At 39.7% G+C, this 19,501-nt stretch overlaps 1 protein-coding gene across 2 annotated transcripts in view; it reads left to right on the top strand.

Annotated features, from left to right (window-relative positions):
- efna5b (ephrin-A5b) overlaps nucleotides 1-19,501 on the top strand; it is a 261,018-nt gene that overhangs the window by 41,629 nt on the left and 199,888 nt on the right. The window lies entirely within an intron of this gene.

The following is a 19,501-nucleotide window of genomic DNA, read 5'->3' as shown; positions in this document are numbered from 1 at the left end:
TGTAAACAATGTGATAAAGAACATTTTGCAATAATCAAACTAGGGCTCTAGATATCTGGTCAGGACACTCCTCACTCTTTTGCCTTCACCTTCATTGTCCATTCCTTCTTGGTGACTTTATATACTCTGGACCTAGACGTTGAGTCCGCGACATACATCGCGGACAATAACTGATACAGTCTGCTTTGCCAGTCCAAATGCATTTGCTGTTTTCCGTAGTTTTCCCTCGACGGCCAGGTAATACAAAGCATACGCTACCTTTTTTATCACATCCACGGGAGCCCGCATTCTCGTTGACTCTCTTTCGACAAATGGACAAAGCTTTTTGGTAAGTAGAATCACAGCTGACCTGGACGTTCAAACCTTTTCTTGCCATCTGAGAAGTGTTGTATCCGAAATAGCTGCAATCGCTTTCTCTTAAGGTATCCATGTGTCACCTATCATCCTTCTTTTGTACACTTTATCTATTTAAATGTATTTAAACATATTAGAAACACGAAAAATAATTCGTAATCCTTTTCGAACATCTTGAATTGTCCTTGAAGGTTCAACTTGATGTTCCTCAATGTAAATTGGTGTTAAGCATGTCCAAAAAACTAATTAACATTACCATCAATTTCTTTATGTATCTTTTTTTTTTAGTGTAGGTGCTTGAGATTCTTGATGAAAATGGAAAATTCCTCAATTTTACTGTTATACCATATTCAGATTACTTCCAAGTGTGTAAAATGTTTTATCTTATAATTACTAATCGATGGAATGAGATCTACTAGTAGTTATCTGAGGGAAAACATTTGCCAAAAGTACAAGAAAATATGACAATTTTAGTTGGTTTATGCATTTTGTAGCGTTTAGATTTTTGTACATATTACTACAGATAATACAAAGTTTTTTCACCTTAATTTCAGGCATATAATTATTTTTAGATTTCAGTTTTTGCTTTGTTGGGCATACTATATATATATATATATATATATATATATATATATATATATATATATATATATATATATATATATATATATATATGTATATATGTATGTATGTATGTATGTATGTATGTATGTATATACAAATATGTATATATATGTATTAGGGCTGCAACTAACGATTAATTTGATAATCGATTAATCTGTCGATTATTACTTCGATTAATCAATGAATAATCGGATAAAAGAGACAAACTACATGTCTATCCTTTCCAGTATTTTATTGGAAAAAAACAGCATACTGGCACCATACTTATTTTGATTGTTTCTCAGCTGTTTGTACATGTTGCAGTTTATAAATAAAGGTTTATTTAAAAAATAAATAAAATAAAAAATAAAATAAAACATTTAAAAAAATGCCTCTGCGCATGCGCATAGCATAGTTCCAACGAATCAATGGCTTAATTAATCGCCAACTATTTTTATAATCGATTTTAATCGATTTAATCGATTAGTTGTTGCAGCCCTAATATGTATATATATGTATTTATATGTATATGATTGTACCAAGAAACATTCCTAGTTTGTGAACCCGTTCTCAAACAATGGCAATCAAACGATTCTGATTCTATTTGATTAATAGATCGTTTAAAATGTGTCAATTATTTGAAATCAACTGATTTTCTTGATGCAGTCAATATTAAGGTACTACTTGGCTGCAGACAGTAGAGGAATGGGTACCGTTTAGGTTTGAACAGATACGGTACCAATTCGTTTACCTTAAAATCGTATCGGTACTCAATGATACCAATTTTTTCAGTGCTTGTGTGTGTTTTTGTGGTAATAAAAGTGAATACAATATGTCTAATAATACAATAAGTATGTTTTATTCATTATTTAACACTGTCCAGTTGTTATATCTTGTTTTCTTACACTTCTAAGTCTCATTTATCAGTTTGCATTCATTTCAATTCGTCCCAGGTGTGTTGCCTTTGCTATTAAGGTGAATGGGCCAGTCTTTTATTTTGTTGAGTTCTACAATCTGTTTGCCTGCAAGTCTCGTGTTTATTACTCAATACCAGTAGGAGTGCAACATGCATCTTAATTCGAGTTCTAGATTACCGAATGTGTAGGTGTTGAAACCGCCCATACTAACACTAGCATGTGTATGGCATATCTAATATAAATTAGTATTAAATTACAGCCTTGCTTTTAAGCGCTTTCTATCAGACGTACTTTCTTATTTACCATAGATTGCTATGAATATGACTGTGTGTGTAGAAGTGTCGAGACTGAAACTGGACATAGCGCTATGTGCAACCCAGGTGTTGAAAATCGGTACAGTTTAATTTTACGTTAATTGGTACATGGTCGTACCGATGACATTTCGTTGGTACCAAATTCTGCACACATAATGGCAGCATTATTCTACTTAACATGACAATGAAATTCAATTCAGAACATTCAGGCTTCTCATATACCATTTAAAATGCAAATACAAAAGATCAATTCATTGATGAATTGTTTAACAGAAGGAGTGAACATCAGTAAAAGCAGCGTCTACCACTACTGTACTCAATCAAGGGAATATTGCTTTGAAAATGCCACTCATTGATTCACATTAAAGTGCCCCCTCTTTCAATGTGATACAAGTGAGCATGCAAATATATCATTTATTACCACAGCCCAAACTATAATATCACTTCTTCTTTCTAGTGTTAGTCACCCGAGTTGCTCCACAATGGCCATGAAGCCGACGAGTGTAAACATTACCAGCGATATGTCCCGCAAAGTCATAAAAAGCCAATTTACGAGCGCACTTAAGGCATATACACCTAGTAGCACCGCCCTATAAAGACGGAGACAGACGATTGCATCAAACCCCTCCCAATTACACACATTTAAAAGTAATACAAGTGGATCAATAAGCGATTGAGGACCTATTAATCTGGGATTTGCCCATTTATTTCAAATTAAACTCCTTTTTCCTTGTTCAAATTTGCAGCGTTTTACAAGCTTACTATTGATTTGTGCTATTGTTCTCTTCCTGCGGGCTAAACGATGCATTGAACTGTTTTCCCAGTCCTCGGACGTTTTGAGCTTCTTTTCTTCCTTTCGGCTTCTGCATTCCACACTTTGTTTGGCTTATTGAGAGAGGACCTTATTGCGTTTTATTTTCTGTTTTTAACCAGAGGGTAATTAGGTTTTTAGAAATGAATTTAATTAACTGAAAGCCCCATTTGTGGCACTTAAGTAAGCATCGCGGTTCTGGCGCTTGGAAACAAAGCAGGCAACCTCCTGTGAAATACAATTTTGGTCACTCCCCCCCGTTTGGAGTGTGCGACTATGCTCAGTTGGGCTGCTATGCTAATTTATTTACAGTGTGCCTCTGCATGTCAATTCTGGGCCCGCTATCAGTGCCAGCAGGTATGGATTCTTTCTCACTGCGAAGTTGATTGAGGAAATCCTACTCCCACGGTCTCAGATGTGCACGGTGACTTGCAGAAGCCCCGTTTTAATTCTGATCTGATGTAAGCATGTGACCTTTCGCATGGTGGCCAAAACCTCTACTCGTTGCACCGACACAACCCCTCAATTAATACAACAACATATCCTATTACCGTGTCACTAATTACATTGCGAGATGAGCCAACTGCATTTAATGGCTTTACTAATGGCTTGTATTTGCATATTTAAATGCAGCTATACATCAGCCACGCGTTTGCATACTGTAGGCCAACAGCAACGTGGTTATTCTCTGTTACTGTAATGAACCCTCACATTTAAGGCTAATTTCGTGCAATTAGCAAGCCCTGCTCTAATCAAGAAAATGTCATCGCTGAAGCCTGCAGATGCCATTTAGTTTAACTACCACCAGCTGATGGATGATTGAGGATAAACGACTTCATTTTTTTGCCTGAACAATTGTTATTTGTGTAGGCACAGTTAATTAAATGTAACCACAGAATGCTGACAGTGGTCTCTTTGAAAATTCATGAGGTGCCAGTCCAGGTTAATTGAATACCTACGTTTTTTTTAAAAAACAATCAGATCTCCAAAGTGTGTTTTTGTTACTTTCTAGGACTTGAAACGCTGACCGCTCACCGCTGCGTTGCATGTTATGTAGTCTTTTATGCAAATACTCAAACAAAGTACAGGCCTCGAATTTTTACTTTTTAAGGTCAAGGCAAGTGTTGCCTTAAAGGACTGCTCATATTTTAGGGCACCAAGGCAACACTGCAAAAACTGAAATCTAAGTAAGATTAAATATCTCAAATAAGGGTGATATTTGCTTATTTTCTGTCTGATAAGATAATTCTTCTCACTAAGCAGATTTCATGTTAGAGTGTTTTACTTGTTTTAAGTGTTTTGGTCCTAAATGATCTCAGTAAGATATTACAGCTTGTTGCTGAAATGTTATGACCTATATTGAGTAAAACATGCTTGAAACTAGAATATCAACTGTTGCAAAGCTGTGTCATCAACACTCACAAGAATAAAACTACTTTTTTAAAGTAATAATTTCTTATTTCAAGCATGTAAAAAAAAAATCATGACTTTGACACAATTGTGTCTCATATTAAAACAGATGACAGCCAAATGGACTTTGCTGTTTTATTTTCAATGAGGCAATATACAATATGGACTCATATAGTAGTACAGCTGGCACAGTACAGTAAACTGACAGTTAATATTTAAACATTTAACATGTGACATTTCAAACAATTTTTATCCGAAATAGTTCATGCACATTCAGATAAATTCCTCAAAATTACAATAAAAACATTTTTGGCTGAGGGCTGGGCTGTTTATATGCGCACTAATTGACTGAAAGAGCACGCACTTGGCGCGATGATGTCATGTTATCGATGGAAAAATGCATTTTTAGACCATATGATTTGCCTGAACGGCTAGGAGACCCCGAGAGTAACAAGCGGTTGCCTTGTTGCCTTTCCATTAAGAAAAATAAACTCGTTTTTAGTATAAGTTTGCTGGTTTCAAGAAATGTAATATCATTATGTCAAGATAATGGCACTAGCATTTACTTAATTTAAGAATATTTTTCAACATATTGAGCAAAAAGGTATAATTTTTTATTTTCTACCAAGAAAAGTGCACTTGTTATTAGTGAGAATATACTTATTTTAAGGTATTTTTGGGGTCATTGAGGTTAGCTAATTTTACTTGTTTTGGAAAGTCTTGACAAGCCAAATTTTCTTGTTCTATTGGCAGATAAGTTGGCTTAGTTAAAAAAAAAATACCCCTAATTTTTGTAAAAAAAAAATTCTTGTTTTTGAACACTGACTTTTTGCAGTGAAGTTAGAAGGGCACTAAGGCAAACATTATTTTCTTTCGAGGCAGGGGCTCCAAAGCATGCATATATATATATATATATATATATACACTACCGTTCAAAAGTTTGGGGTCACCCAAACAATTTTGTGGAATAGCCTTCATTTCTAAGAACAAGAATAGACTGTCGAGTTTCAGATGAAAGTTCTCTTCTTCTGGCCATTTTGAGCGTTTAATTGACCCCACAAATGTGATGCTCCAGAAACTCAATCTGCTCAAAGGAAGGTCAGTTTTGTAGCTTCTGTAACGAGCTAAACTGTTTTCAGATGTGTGAACATGATTGCACAAGGGTTTTCTAATCATCAATTAGCCTTCTGAGCCAATGAGCAAACACATTGTACCATTAGAACACTGGAGTGATAGTTGCTGGAAAAGGGCCTCTACACACCTATGTAGATATTGCACCAAAAACCAGACATTTGCAGCTAGAATAGTCATTTACCACATTAGCAATGTATAGAGTGTATTTCTTTAAAGTTATCTTCATTGAAAAGTACAGTGCTTTTCCTTCAAAAATAAGGACATTTCAATGTGACCCCAAACATATATATATATATATATATATATATATATATATATATATATATATATATATATATATATATATATATATATATATATATATATATATATATATATATATATATATATATATATATATATATATATATAATTTTGAAAGATGGCACCTGATGGCCATAAGACATAACTGCACTTTTTGTCCATATAGATAAAAAATAATGTTCATGTATGAGATCTAGGGCCGGCAATTATGGCCAAAGTAATAATTATACATGTATTACTAATCGTCTGGAATTTTATCGCAAATTATCATTATACCGTTTACCGATACATCCCTGGGCGATTAACAAGTAAAAAGTCAAGGGCGGTCACGGCATGTTCTTGCCGCCAATGTTGGTCAATTTTTTTAGGGCATTACGGCAAACGGCGAGGGCGGTCGCGGCAATTGCTGCGGTTGCCGTGGTTAAATTCGAGCCCTGAAAATAATTCCCTTCCTTTTGGCTTTGTTTACGTCTGGTGTTTGGCCTGTGTAATTGTGACTTTTCCTGGTTTTTTACCGTCTCGTAATGATTTTATAGCAGGCTGTTTTATACCAGGGTCCAAACCTGCAGCCCGGGGAGGATTTAGTGTGCTGCCTCTGCTTGGTACTGAGCTTTAATTGGAAGGTCAGGGGGACGTGTTTCAGAATAGCAGGAGATCATCCGCGCACCACCTATGTAAAGGTTATCCAAACCCACCTGCAGACATAAAGATGTAATATTCTTGTTATTTTAGCAAAATCCTTTTGGATGGGGACTATTGCACAGTGTCTTTAAAGCATCATTAGTGTATATTCGATTGCTTACATTAAGCATTAGGGGTGAACTTATATTTTATAAACAGATGTCTCGGTGCGATATACAGAAGCGTACTGCATCCCCACACGGAACACATTGAGAATGCTGTAAAAAAATAAGTACCAAAACATGATTATGGCATACCTTTACACCCTAATTATGCACAAGCATAGCCCTCTTCTCACACCAGGATGGATTCTTTCCATCCAGCCCAGCCGTGGCGTCTCTCCGAACAACAGCTGCTTCTGGTCGTGCGTGGCATACCAGGGGTGTAGCTGCGGTGTAGGCTGGCCTGGAAGGCTTAAGACGTCTGTGTGCTTGACGCGCCGCAAATCCGAGGGGTTCCCTTTCTTCATTTCGTGCTGCATTCGGTGTCTATTGCCAGTCTTTCTCTCACGCTTGCCTGGTCTCGTCTTGTTGATGGGCTTTGCGTTGGAGGGGTGATTCGCGGAGAAAGAGGAGGAGGGGTGGCGGCTGGTAGATAAGTGGTCGATGTCTGGCCATCAATGTCACGTGACGGGACTCCACAAAAAGATCTCTCTGGAAGATTCCTGGCACGCAACACTAGGTGCAGGCTGCATTTGCAGACACTCAGTGGTGAACCTGCTTGTGTAGCCAAGCGTGCCTTTCCACCACCACCACCACCACCACCCACTTATTGACAACAGAAGGCAAGGTGAAGGTTCTGCAGACCAAGAGGCAGAATGTGCTGACCAGAGCATACAGCACAAAAGGCGCTGGCTGTGTATTTAGGGGGAGGGCTGCAGAGAAAGAAGATATACCAATGAACAGCCTGACTTGTAACAGCCAACACTAAGCCTGGTTACATGCACATTTCCAAACGTTTTTGGCCCCCTGCTGTTCAGTTTTACCTCGGGAAAAAGGTTTGCACTGCACATGTAAACGCGTGAAATCAACCGTTCCGGGCCCCAACGTATGTGCGGATGAACCGTTTTGGACTCCTGGGGTACGCCTGTCCACAAGCGTTTAATCACGCGTGTACACACCCGAGACCTATTTACTCTGACGTCGGACGGAACGTCATCACGTTTACGGTGTTACGTCGAGTGACACTTCAAAAGCGGGGCGGGAGAGACATGAGAACGAGGAAGAAGAAGGAGAATTACAAACAAACAGCATGGCGAGCAAAAGTCAGCATTACTGGTGTGACGAGGAGACTATGGTCTGCCTTAGCATTCTGAAAGAACTTAAAGGCCTACTGAAACCCACTACTACCGACCACGCGGTCTGATAGTTTATATATCAATGATGAAATCTTAACATTGCAACACATGCCAATACGGCCGGGTTAGATTAGTAAAGTGCAATTTTAAATTTCCCGCGAAATATGCTGCTGAAAACGTCTCGGTATGATGACGTTTGCACGTGACGTCACGGATTGTAGCAGACATTTTGGGACACCATTGTGGCCAGCTATTAAGTCGTCTGTTTTCATCGCAAAATTCCACAGCATTCTGGACATCTGTGTTGGTGAATCTTTTGCAATTTGTTTAATGAACAATGAAGACAGCAAAGAAGAAAGCTGTAGGTGGGAAGCGGTGTATTAGCGGCTGGCTGCAGCAACACAACAAGGAGGACCTTGAGTTGGATAGCAGACGCGCTGCCGTGAGTACGCAGCTTTGGCTTCCAAACATTTGATCGCTTGCCCGTACGTGCGAGCCGCTATGTGCATGTCACGTACGTAACTTTGGGGAAATATATGTGCTGTATGAACTTTACGGAGGTGAACGGTACTTTGGGCTGTGGAATTGAGTGTGTTGTACAGGTGTTTGGGTTGTATTGGTGAGTAATATGGACGGAAGGGCGGAGGTGTTAGTTATGCGGATTAATTTGTGGCATATTAAATACAAGCTTGGTTGTGTTGTGGCTAATATAGTATATATATGTCTTGTGTTTATTTACTGTTTTAGTCATTCCCAGCTGAATATCAGGTCCCACCCGCCTCTCACAGCATCTTCCCTATCTGAATCGCTTCCACTGCCCTCTAATCCTTCACTCTCACTTTCCTCATCCACAAATCTTTCATCCTCGCTCAAATTAATGGGGTAATTGTTGCTTTCTCGGTCCGAATCGCTCTCGCTGCTGGTGGCCATGATTGTAAACAATGTGCAGACGTGAGGCGCTCCACAACCTGTGACGTCACGCTACTTCCGGTACAGGCAAGGCTTTTTTTATCAGCGACCAAAAGTTGCGAACTTTATCATCGATGTTCTCTACTAAATCCTTTCAGCAAAAATATGGCAATATTGCGAAATGATCAAGTATGACACATAGAATGGACCTGCTATCCCCATTTAAATAAGAACATTTCATTTCAGTAGGCCTTTAACATTATGGCGCGTATAGATAGAAGAAAGCACGGGAACGGTGACATTTATCAAAAAGTGTGTGAAGACTTGCGCGATGCTGGCTATGTTCGGACAACCGAACAGGTAAAGTATCGTTGGAAGACGCTCAAGACAGCATACTATAAGGCTAAAAAACAGAACAACACCAGCGGCTGGAATCCTGCCGGTTTTGTCCATTATGGATGAAACGGTTTTCTGCTAGTGACCCCTACTTCACATGTAAACGTCATACGCTAGTTCTCGCAGCGCATGTAAACACCGTAAACCTAACAATTGGAAAACTGACCTCTGAGGGAAAACTGAACAGCAGGGGACCAAAAACTTTTGGAAATGCCCATGTAACCGCAGTCACTCTTACTGGCTTTCTATCCCTAACATTATTTAAGAAAACAACCTTTCCCTTTTCACTTTTCATTTATTAAACACCCCTCTGCCATCACCAAGTACAGTACCTGCTTGTACTTTTGAATAAAATACAAGCACACTCAATAATGCCATAGTTGGATTGTGCTAAACCCCCTTGCATGCAGCTATCAGTCAGTCAATGACCAATGAAAGCGTGTTTTGCTAGGCCATCAAGACAAAAGCCAATCGACGTGATGATCTTTAAAAAAAGTACTTCTTATGATCGCTTAGTTTGTCCCTGTGCGACTCTCCGCTAACCCTCCGCCCCACATTCTTTCCAAACGTCCATCCATTCTAACCTCGCCCGCCGCCCTTCTCGACTTTAATCAGTTTACACGCAAGCTCCCTCTCATCGCAGCCGAGATGTAATGCAGTAGGGTGACAAAGTTAAGAGATTGAAAATGCATTTACAGTAACCTCCCCCGCACCCCCCAGCCCTCTCTTCCTCTTGTTTGCCTCTTCATCCTTGGGATGGCTTGTAATGAGGTTCAGAATGTTCTCATTCCCATCATTCTAAATGCAGAGGTTTGGTCAGAGGTTTTGTGCTTCAAACGTTCACTTACGTAGGCGACTTCTTTTTCGATGCCGATAGTTTTTGTGGCGCTGCCGAGTAGCTTCAACTGAAAAATACATAATTGTGGCTTGGGTAAAGTCAGTGGGCGATCTGTTTTATCAATTAGCGGTCTTCCAATGGCAAACCACAACCCTCACATCCTCCCCATGTACCGTAGAATTTTGTGCAAGATCTTGCATGTTTTGAAATCATTTTTACCTTATATAGCCACAAGAGGGCACATGTTCTTTGGTGCCACATGCTACTACTGTGTAGGGCAGGGGTGTCAAACTCATTTTAGATGGGGGGCCACATGGAGAAAAATCTACTCCCAAGTGGGCCGGACTGGTAAAATCACGGCACAATAACTTAAAAATAAAGACAACTTCAGATTGTTTTCTTTGTTTAAAAATAGAACAAGCACATTCTGAAAATGTACAAATCATAATGTTTTTTGTTGTTGTTTTTTTTACAATTACATGTTGCGGCTAATGGTATTCTATCTTTATTGGTCGTTATTTATATTTTCTGAATAAATTATGTGATAATGTTCATCAATGTTCATCAACTCATTGGTGTTAATTTTCAATCTATCAAGATTAAAAAAAAATATCAAATTCAAATTACAGGATGTTATTTATGTAGTTTGATCATTTTCCTCGACTGATGTACTAACGTGGTTTATTTTGTACACATGTAACATAATCTACAAATATACAAATAATTGTTATTGCGACATCCAGTGGAGACATTTAGAACAGCTGTTTCTTTCATTCTAAAATTTCAGGTTAATTTTATATACCTAGCAAACTCATCCGGCGGGCCGGATAAAACCTGTTCGTGGGCCTGATCCGGCCCTCGGGCCGTACGTTTGACACCCCTGGTGTATTTGTCAAGCAACACAAGCAAGCAAAAATAAAGACAACTTCAGATTGTTTTCTTTGTTTAAAAATAGAACAAACACATTCTGAAAATGTACAAATCATAATGTTTTTTGTTGTTTTTTTTACAATTACATGTTGCGGCTAATGGTATTCTATCTTTATTTGTCGTTATTTATATTTTCTGAATAAATTATGTGATAATGTTCATCAATGTTCATCAACTCATTGGTGTTAATTTTCAATCTATCAAGATTAAAAAAAAATATCAAAATCAAATTACAGGATGTTATTTATTTAGTTTGATAATTTTCCTCGACTGATGTACTAACATGTGGTTTATTTTGTACATATGTAACATCATCTACAAAGATACAAATAATTGCTATTGCGACAGCCAGTGGAGACATTTAGAACAGCTGTTTCTTTCATTCCAAAATTTCAGGTTAGCAAACTCATCCCGCGGGCCGGATAAAACCTGTTCGCGGGCCTGATCCGGCCCTCGGGCCGTACGTTTGACATCCCTGGTGTATTTGTCAAGCAACACTTCTGCATCACCTATTTGTTTGAGATTTTAACAGAAGCCTTGTCTGAACATGATTATTGGCAGATTAATAGGCCTCTACCTCATCATTCTTGTATTAGAATTTAGTCGGACATGTGCACATTAAGCACTATCCTATCCAATCTTAAAAAAATGACATTATAATAAAAAATATAATACAATCTTTCCCCCTTTGCTTTATTGTTGTTTAATTTCCTTCTGTTTTCCCTCTTACAATGCTTTGGGTATCTTGAAAAGTGCTGTGTAATCTGAAACATTCTCATTATTATTATTATTAAACCGTAGGAATGCATATACATATACTGTAATCATAATAAGACAAGAATAATGTATTCTAAATATTGTAAATGTAATGTGCTATTATTTTTATTACCATGATGTCCTGTTGGAGTCCACTGCACCGACATCACAACATGATAGAAAAATAATAATCAGCAAGCCTCTATCCCCATGAAGCATCCTTCCACGCCACAAACCCAAACACGTATTTTCCATCTCAGCCGCTTTGCATGTGTGGAGCAGCATGGCGGTGCTGTCAGGGCCAGCGTGCAGCTCCCATGCTGGGTCGACTTGTTTCTTCGCGTTCCCCTCTCTAAAGACAAATGACCCGTGTCTCGGGATCAGATGCCAGGAGACGTTGCAGGGATGAGCTGAAGGAGGGTTTAGTAGTATAAAATGCTTGCCTGTTCCTTCTGAATTCTAAACAGGTGATACCAGACAGACGGTAAGAGCAACATTCTGGCTTGCATCCACTTTTGTATCGTCATAATGTAGTAGAATACTTCTGAGCATTCAATGCATATTATTTCTCCATTGTAGTTCAGGGATGTTACAATTGCAGGAGATTATTTAGGTCTGTGTATTACTGAAGAGATTGGCTGCAGGGAACTGACTGTCATAGGGATGAAGATCATACAGCACCGTCTTCATCCTCTTCAGCATGGAATAATCTGGAGCTGCACTGGTTGTTATTGCAATCATCTTCCACTACTCTTTGATGACACCACTGGTAGAATTAGTGGATGTACACAGTGTGCAGAATGTCATGGTACCCTCAAACCACATGTATGTTGAGTCATTTTCAGTGGACGATAAATCTATTCTCCTATATAGCGATGGTTACCAATTCTGTACTTTTATACGCTCCGGCCGAATTTCATCTGTACTACTGGTTCTGCTCTGCACCACTCCTTCGTGGAGAGGGCGGGCACAGATTAGGTGACCACAGATGATGCGCTAGCTGTTCAAAGTCGGGACACGGGATGGACCACTCATCTGTGTATCAGTTGAAGACGTCTCTGCGCTGCTGACTTGTCTCCACCCAAGACGATCTCCGGCTGGCCCCATTATGGACTGGACTCTCACATTAGGATCTAGATCCACTCAACGTCCATTGCACCGGTCGCCCAGAGGGGGTGGATTCCCACATCTGCGGTCCCCTCCAGGGCAACATGGCGCAGTTGGGAGAGTGGCCGTGCCAGCAACCTGAGGGTTACTGGTTCAATCCCCACCTTCTACCAACATCGTTACGATCCGTGTGTCCTTGAGCAAGACACTTCACCCTTGCTCCTGATGGGTCGTGGTTAGGGCCTTGCATGGCAGCTCCTGCCATCAGTGTGTGAATGGGTAAATGTGGAAATAGTTTTAAAGCGCTTTGAGTACCTTGAAGGTAGAAAAGCAAGTATAACCCATTTACCATTTTATTTAATCCCATTGGGTTGAGTTTTTTCTTGCCCTGATGTGGGATCTGAGCCGAGGATGTTGTTGTGGCTTGTGCAGCCCTTTGAGACACTCGCGATTTAGGGCTATATAAATAAACTTTGATTGATTGCTTTGATTGATGGTTATTGATTCACGTAAAATCAATTGGGGCCACATTTGTTGCTTGTTACTTCACGTTCGGTTGCAGACTGTGGTTAGAGTGTCCGCCCTGAGATTGGTAGGTCGTGAGTTCGAACCCCGGCCGAGTCATACCAAAGACTATAAAAATTGGACCCATTACCTCCCTGTTTGGCACTCAGCATCAAGGGTTGGAATTGGGGGTTAAATCACCAAAATGATTCCCGAGCGCGGCCACTGCTGCTGCTCACTGTTTCCCTCATCTCCCAGGGGGTGGACCAAGGGGATGGGTCAATTGCAGAGGGTAATTTCACCACACCTAGTGTGTGTGTGTGTGTGTGACTATCAGTGGTACTTTACCTTTACCTTAAAGACTTGGCGAGGAAACAGGCGCTCAATCAGCACTCAGAGCAGACTCAGTCAAACTGCCTTTAGGTTCCATGCCAACAAAGCAAGTATGCCTAAAAGAAAACGCTCAAACGTAAAGTAAGGCTCCACTTTTCCAAAATATGCTAGCTGGATGCTACATTGGCTTTGCCATATACATGCTATTGATTAGCATTTGTGATTTTACATGGCGAGTTCAACACCTCCAAATTTGGTAACGAAAACTACAACTAAGATTAAATGAAATGAAATTCAGGTCAACATTAATCAAAATACACTAGAACAGGTAAAGGAATTTAAATATGTGGGTGTTATATTGGACCCGAAGCTAAAATTTGATGGCCATACTATAAAAATAAATATACATTGTTTCAGGCTTATTAGATCTTGTTTATCTGTTCAAGCTGCACAAGTTTACATGCATGCAATGATTGTATCCCATATGTCTTATTGTGCCATCGTTGGGGGACAGGCCACAAAATATGTAGTGAAGCCTCTGTTGTCATTATATAAACAAACACTAAGGATATTTGACCAAAAACCAATGAAGCATCATCAGTGCCATATTATCCAAAAATATAACATGATGAGTTTTGATAAATTCATAAATTTCTCATTTTTAAAAGCTATTTTTAAGTGTCTTAATGGATTAGCGCCTGATGTGATGTGTAAATAGAATGGAAAATGACACAATATGTTACTGCATATGTCAGCAGACTAAATTAGGAGCCTTTGTTTGCTTACTTACTACAAGTTGTCTTGTATGTTCACTATTTTATTTAAGGACAAACTTGCAATAATAAACATATGTTTAATGTACCGTAAGATTTTTTTGTTAAAATAAAGCCACTAATGCAATTTTTTGTGGTCCCCTTTATTTAAAAAAGTATCGTAAAGTAACGAAAAGTATCAAAATAATTGGTATCGCGACAACACTAGGGTGTACTAAGTTTAATGAGATACCTTGCATTTATTGTGTTCTTGCTCAAGAGTGCAAGTTTTCATTGCTCACCATGCACAATAATTTGACCTTAGAAGCGTGAAAACTTAATTCCTAATTTTGTAACAGATTGGCTGTGGCAGCTATTTCATGACAAAATGTGTTTCAGTGATCCGACTCCGAGGGAAAAAGTCACCCAAGGCACCTTAATTAAGTCTGCAAAGGAGCTGAACTTTTCGCTGTGGAAAACACTTTCCATAACCCAAATTTCACTCCCTTCCTCCTGCTTTAATATTTAGCTTTGCAGCCTGTTCTGACAGTTACATAAAATGTAGCAAAAAATGATGTATGCATGCAGCACCTGGAAAAAAATGGCAAATCTAAAGAGCCACTTAGTTGTAAGGTTCTGTTTATTTTCTGAATCCTTTAATGGTGTTTTTTGTGTGAGCAACATTTGAACATTTCCTTGACCCCTGCAATGAATTGCAAAGAGGCGTTTTCACTAAAACTATAAATGAAACCATCTTCCCTTGGCTGTATGCTGCAAGCAATGATTTTGTTCTCTTAGCAGACCCTTCACATGCTTGTTTGGAGTGGTCCATTGTGTTACTAATAGCAGGTCTCAGGTTCCGTGTCGCTGTTGTTTTGAAAGAGGAAGTTCATTTGTGCTTAATGAGTGGGTCCTTAGCTCCCGCTGTGCTCTAAGGGGATGGAGGAATAAAAAGGAGGGGGCGCTCCATAGATTAGACGCCATCTGTTGCTAGACACAACCTGATTGCACACACACGTTAAACAACACATAAACATTGTCGCAAATGTTTTGGAAGAAGGGCTGCTTCTTTGAATTCTTCATCACTTTCAGTCTAACTCGTGGAACTGTACATCTCCCTTGAGTCTAATGGGCTTTTGCTTCTTGTTGTTAAAGACATGACGCCCCAAACCCTCCCAGGACCCAGCAACCCCCTGCTGGGTGTAATCATCTATGCAAGAGGACACATGTTAGTGTTATGGCGTGTGTTGTCTGGCGGCACCGTGATCCCAATATGGCCTATTTTGTGCTTCACGTCCCTCACTTAAATCCCCTAAGCGTGTGTCTTCGTTTTCAAGTTCAGACGCTGTTTAGTGCACTGTTTGTGTTTGTGTTGTATTATTGCGTGCACGTGCACCCCTGGGCTTCAGTGACACCTGCGAAGGTCAGAAATTACACCGTGGGAGACAGTCAGGCCCGTTTACACTAAGGTTATCCAGGGTAAATCCTACCTAAACATATTGTTGTCCACAATGGTCGTTTAAGACCCCACCCCCCACAATCCCCCGTCCGCCGGCGCAACGCGACCTAGTACGCATGCGGGAAAAATGCGCACGTCATAGTCACCTCCAGTGTTGCTTTGTGTGCAAGTTCTTAAATTCGATTCAACTTATCTGAAAAATATCCAGTGTTGTGGTATTTCAATTAACTGGAATCCAGTGTGCTGTGGGGCCCTATTGTAGTGAATCACACCTGAGCCATCATAAATTAATCACATCTTTAATTAGACATGTAAACAATGTGATAAAGAACATTTTACAGCAATCAATCTAGGGATCTAGATATCTGGTCAGGACACTCTTCACTCTTTTGCCTTCACCTTCATTGTCCATTCCTTTTTGGTGACTTTATATACTCTGGACCTAGACGTTGAGTCCGCGACATACATGGCGGACAATAACTGATACAGTCTGCTTTGCCAGTCCAAATGCATTCGATGTTTTCCGTAGTCTTCTCTCGACGACCAGGTAATACAAAGCACATCCTACCGTTTTTATCACATTCACGGGAGCCCACATTTTTGTTGTCTCTCCTTCTTCAAATGGACAAAGTTTTTCGGTAAGTAGAATCACAGCTGACCCGGACATTGGAAAGTTCTCTTGCCGTCTGAGATGTGTTGTATCCCAAATAGCTGCAATCGCTTTCTCTTAAGGTATTCATGTGTGATTTCCACAAGCGTCTGTACATGTAGAAGAATGAGAAACACGGACTGGTCTGGATGACTCGCCTCCATCTTTCCAGTGGTTAGCTCCGGTTGTTATGAAGCTGGCTGTGGCACGTTCTTTCTGACGTCACTTCCTGTCTTTCTGGCGTCACTTCCTCTCCGAACTCAGTTTGTAAACGATCAATGAGTCCATACAAAGCTAAGAGCTGGAGATTCAAGAAATACACGGTGCACTTACCTGTGTAAAAAATGATCCAAGGAGGGTTACCTTAAACGATGGTTTAGTGTGGCTGAAACAGGGTTTAGGCTAAATAATTATTCGTTTAAGGTGTTATCCGGCTTAGTGTAGACATAACCTCAATCGTCACCGCCGTCCCTCTATCGCCTCCTCTCTCAATTCTGCCAATTTTTTTTCTTCATGTATATACTTTCTTTCTGTCCCAGGTAGACTATTACATTTTCCTGTGGGTGACTGAGAAGACAAGATGGGGATCAAGGGGGCGGGGGTTGACGGTCATCCCTTCTTTCATCCGTCTCCTGGCTTTTATTCCCACTGAGGGACTCTGGTTGGAGGGTCCTTGTAAGGGTGACCCAGGAACTGCTACTCTCTTTGGGCCTTGTGCTTATGACAGCCCCCTGATTCAGAATGGAGGTCAGGCAGTGGAGAGGAGATAACGAGATCTCTCGTATGCTCTCTCCTTTCAAATATTAAACTGAGGCCGTTGCGTTCTGAAGTCATTACTAAGAACCTGCAGTGACTCATGTGAAATATGTGTCAAACTTAAGCAAAAAGCTGCTGTTAACCGATTGATGAGAAACATACAAAAGGCGGGAGCTTGGCAATCAGAGGCTGCATTGAATGTACAGTACATCAGTATAATGTAACTTTGAGTATAACACAAATATAAACACATTCTTCTCAGTCGTTTGTTGTTAATACATACTCATATTTAATAAATGCCAATTTCAAAAGGAAAACAACCAGGTATTGATGTAAAAATTGGTCTGTTCTAGAGTCAAACTGGTGCCTTTATACAACCTGTATTACCGTATATGCTCCAACTATGCCCTATTCATTTAAATGTAGTGTTTTATAGTCACCCATGTGTATTGTCGTGTAAATATTTATTTTGTTAAAAAAATAAAGAGACCCAAAACAACAACGAGAAATAAAGAAAATAAAAACAACATAGTGGTTTTTTGAAAATGTTTACAATTTTATGTTTACAGTTTTACATTCTCACAGAAGTAGGAAGAAGCAAAGCTTTTTTAATTCTACCCCTTTCCTGTCTGAAAAATATTTTTTTAACACAATCGTTCACTTCCTTTCTCGATCTTAAACACAACAATGAATGAATAAGTAAATATCAATACAGTCCACATGAATAAGTGGTTACTTTACTGTATGGTTCAGATAGTTTACTGAATATGTGATATATTATGTGTCATTTATCAATCAGGTTCAAGATTTGTATCAGTATTCCTTTTCCTTTTCCTTTTTTTTACTTTGTAAACAATTGAGTTTGAACAAATTATTAAAGTAGATCAATCAATCAATCAAAGTTTACTTATATAGCCCTAAATCACGAGTGTCTCAAAGGGCTGCACAAGCCACAACGACATTACACAATTACACAACTCAGATCCCACATCAGAGCAAGAAAAAACTCAACCCAATGGGATGACAATGAGAAACCTTGGAGGGGACCGCAGATGGACGTTGAGTGGATTTAGCACAATAGTGTGAGAGTCCAGTCCATAGTGGATCTAACATAATAGATCATATCAGTACATTGTTTGACTTCTTTGCTTTATCCATTCCATACATTAATTCCACATGCTGATATGCTAAAGGTCCTAAGTGTTGTGCGTGCATACTTTTCCCTATTATTTTATTCCTCCTCCTCTGTTGAGAAGAATTGTTGTGCATGTGTAGTCTACAAAGCAAATAACCAATGGGATGTCTAATACGTGCCTTGTCAAAAACATTGGTGGCAAAAGCTGTGGCTGTGGACAACATCCTGATGTAGATTTATATTAACTCCACAAGATGGCAATAGCCAAAATCCATATGCTTTAAATTGTTGGTTGAGCCACTGAACTGTGAAACTCATGTGTGTCACAGTTTCCCTACTGTTATTGAACTCATCAGCACCATTAATGTTGGTTTACCACTATACAACATTGGTTCTGTTGCTGCTCTATGGTTAATAAATAATGTGGTCGGAGAAAGATATGCCTTTATTGCACTCCAACAAATTATTAGAAAAAACAAGGAGATATTAGATTCAAATTACAATTTCAAAGCCTCCGATGATGTATATTAGGTGCATTCCAGTACAGTTGGGACAACTGTGGTTAGAGTGTCCGCCCTGAGATTGGTAGGTCGTGAGTTCGAACCCCTGCCGAGTCATACCAAAGACTATACAAAAATGGGACCCATTGCCTCCATGCTTGGCACTTAGCATCTAGGGTTGGAATTGGGGGTTGAATCACCAAAATGCTTCCCGAGCGCGGCCACCGCTGCTGCTCACTGCTCCCCTCACCTCCCAGGTGGGTGGAACAAGAGGACGGGTCAAACGCAGAGGGTAATTTCACCACACCTAGTGTGTGTGGGACTATCAGTGGTACTTTAACTTGAACTTTAACTGTGTTACACTTTGCTTCTTTACAATTACAATGGAGTGTACCTCTCTCCCATGTGCAGTTTTGGAACATCACGCATAAAGCAGCAGGGAATGGAGGGCGATTTTCCTTTACCGCCAACTTAAAAAGGTCAAACTCTTCAATATTAACGCTGAGTCAGGTCACCATGCTGATTACGCTACAATAACCATTTTACACGCTGCATCTATAGGACCCCAGAACACACAGACTACTCTATTTCGGTCACCCCCGCCCACACACACACACACACACACACACACACACACACACACACACACACCC

The sequence above is a fragment of the Entelurus aequoreus genome, linkage group LG17 (genome assembly GCF_033978785.1).
Source record: "Entelurus aequoreus isolate RoL-2023_Sb linkage group LG17, RoL_Eaeq_v1.1, whole genome shotgun sequence".
NCBI classification, from domain to species: domain Eukaryota; kingdom Metazoa; phylum Chordata; class Actinopteri; order Syngnathiformes; family Syngnathidae; genus Entelurus; species Entelurus aequoreus.
Note: the sequence above shows the minus strand (reverse complement) of the source record. Positions and strands in the feature narration are given on the sequence as shown.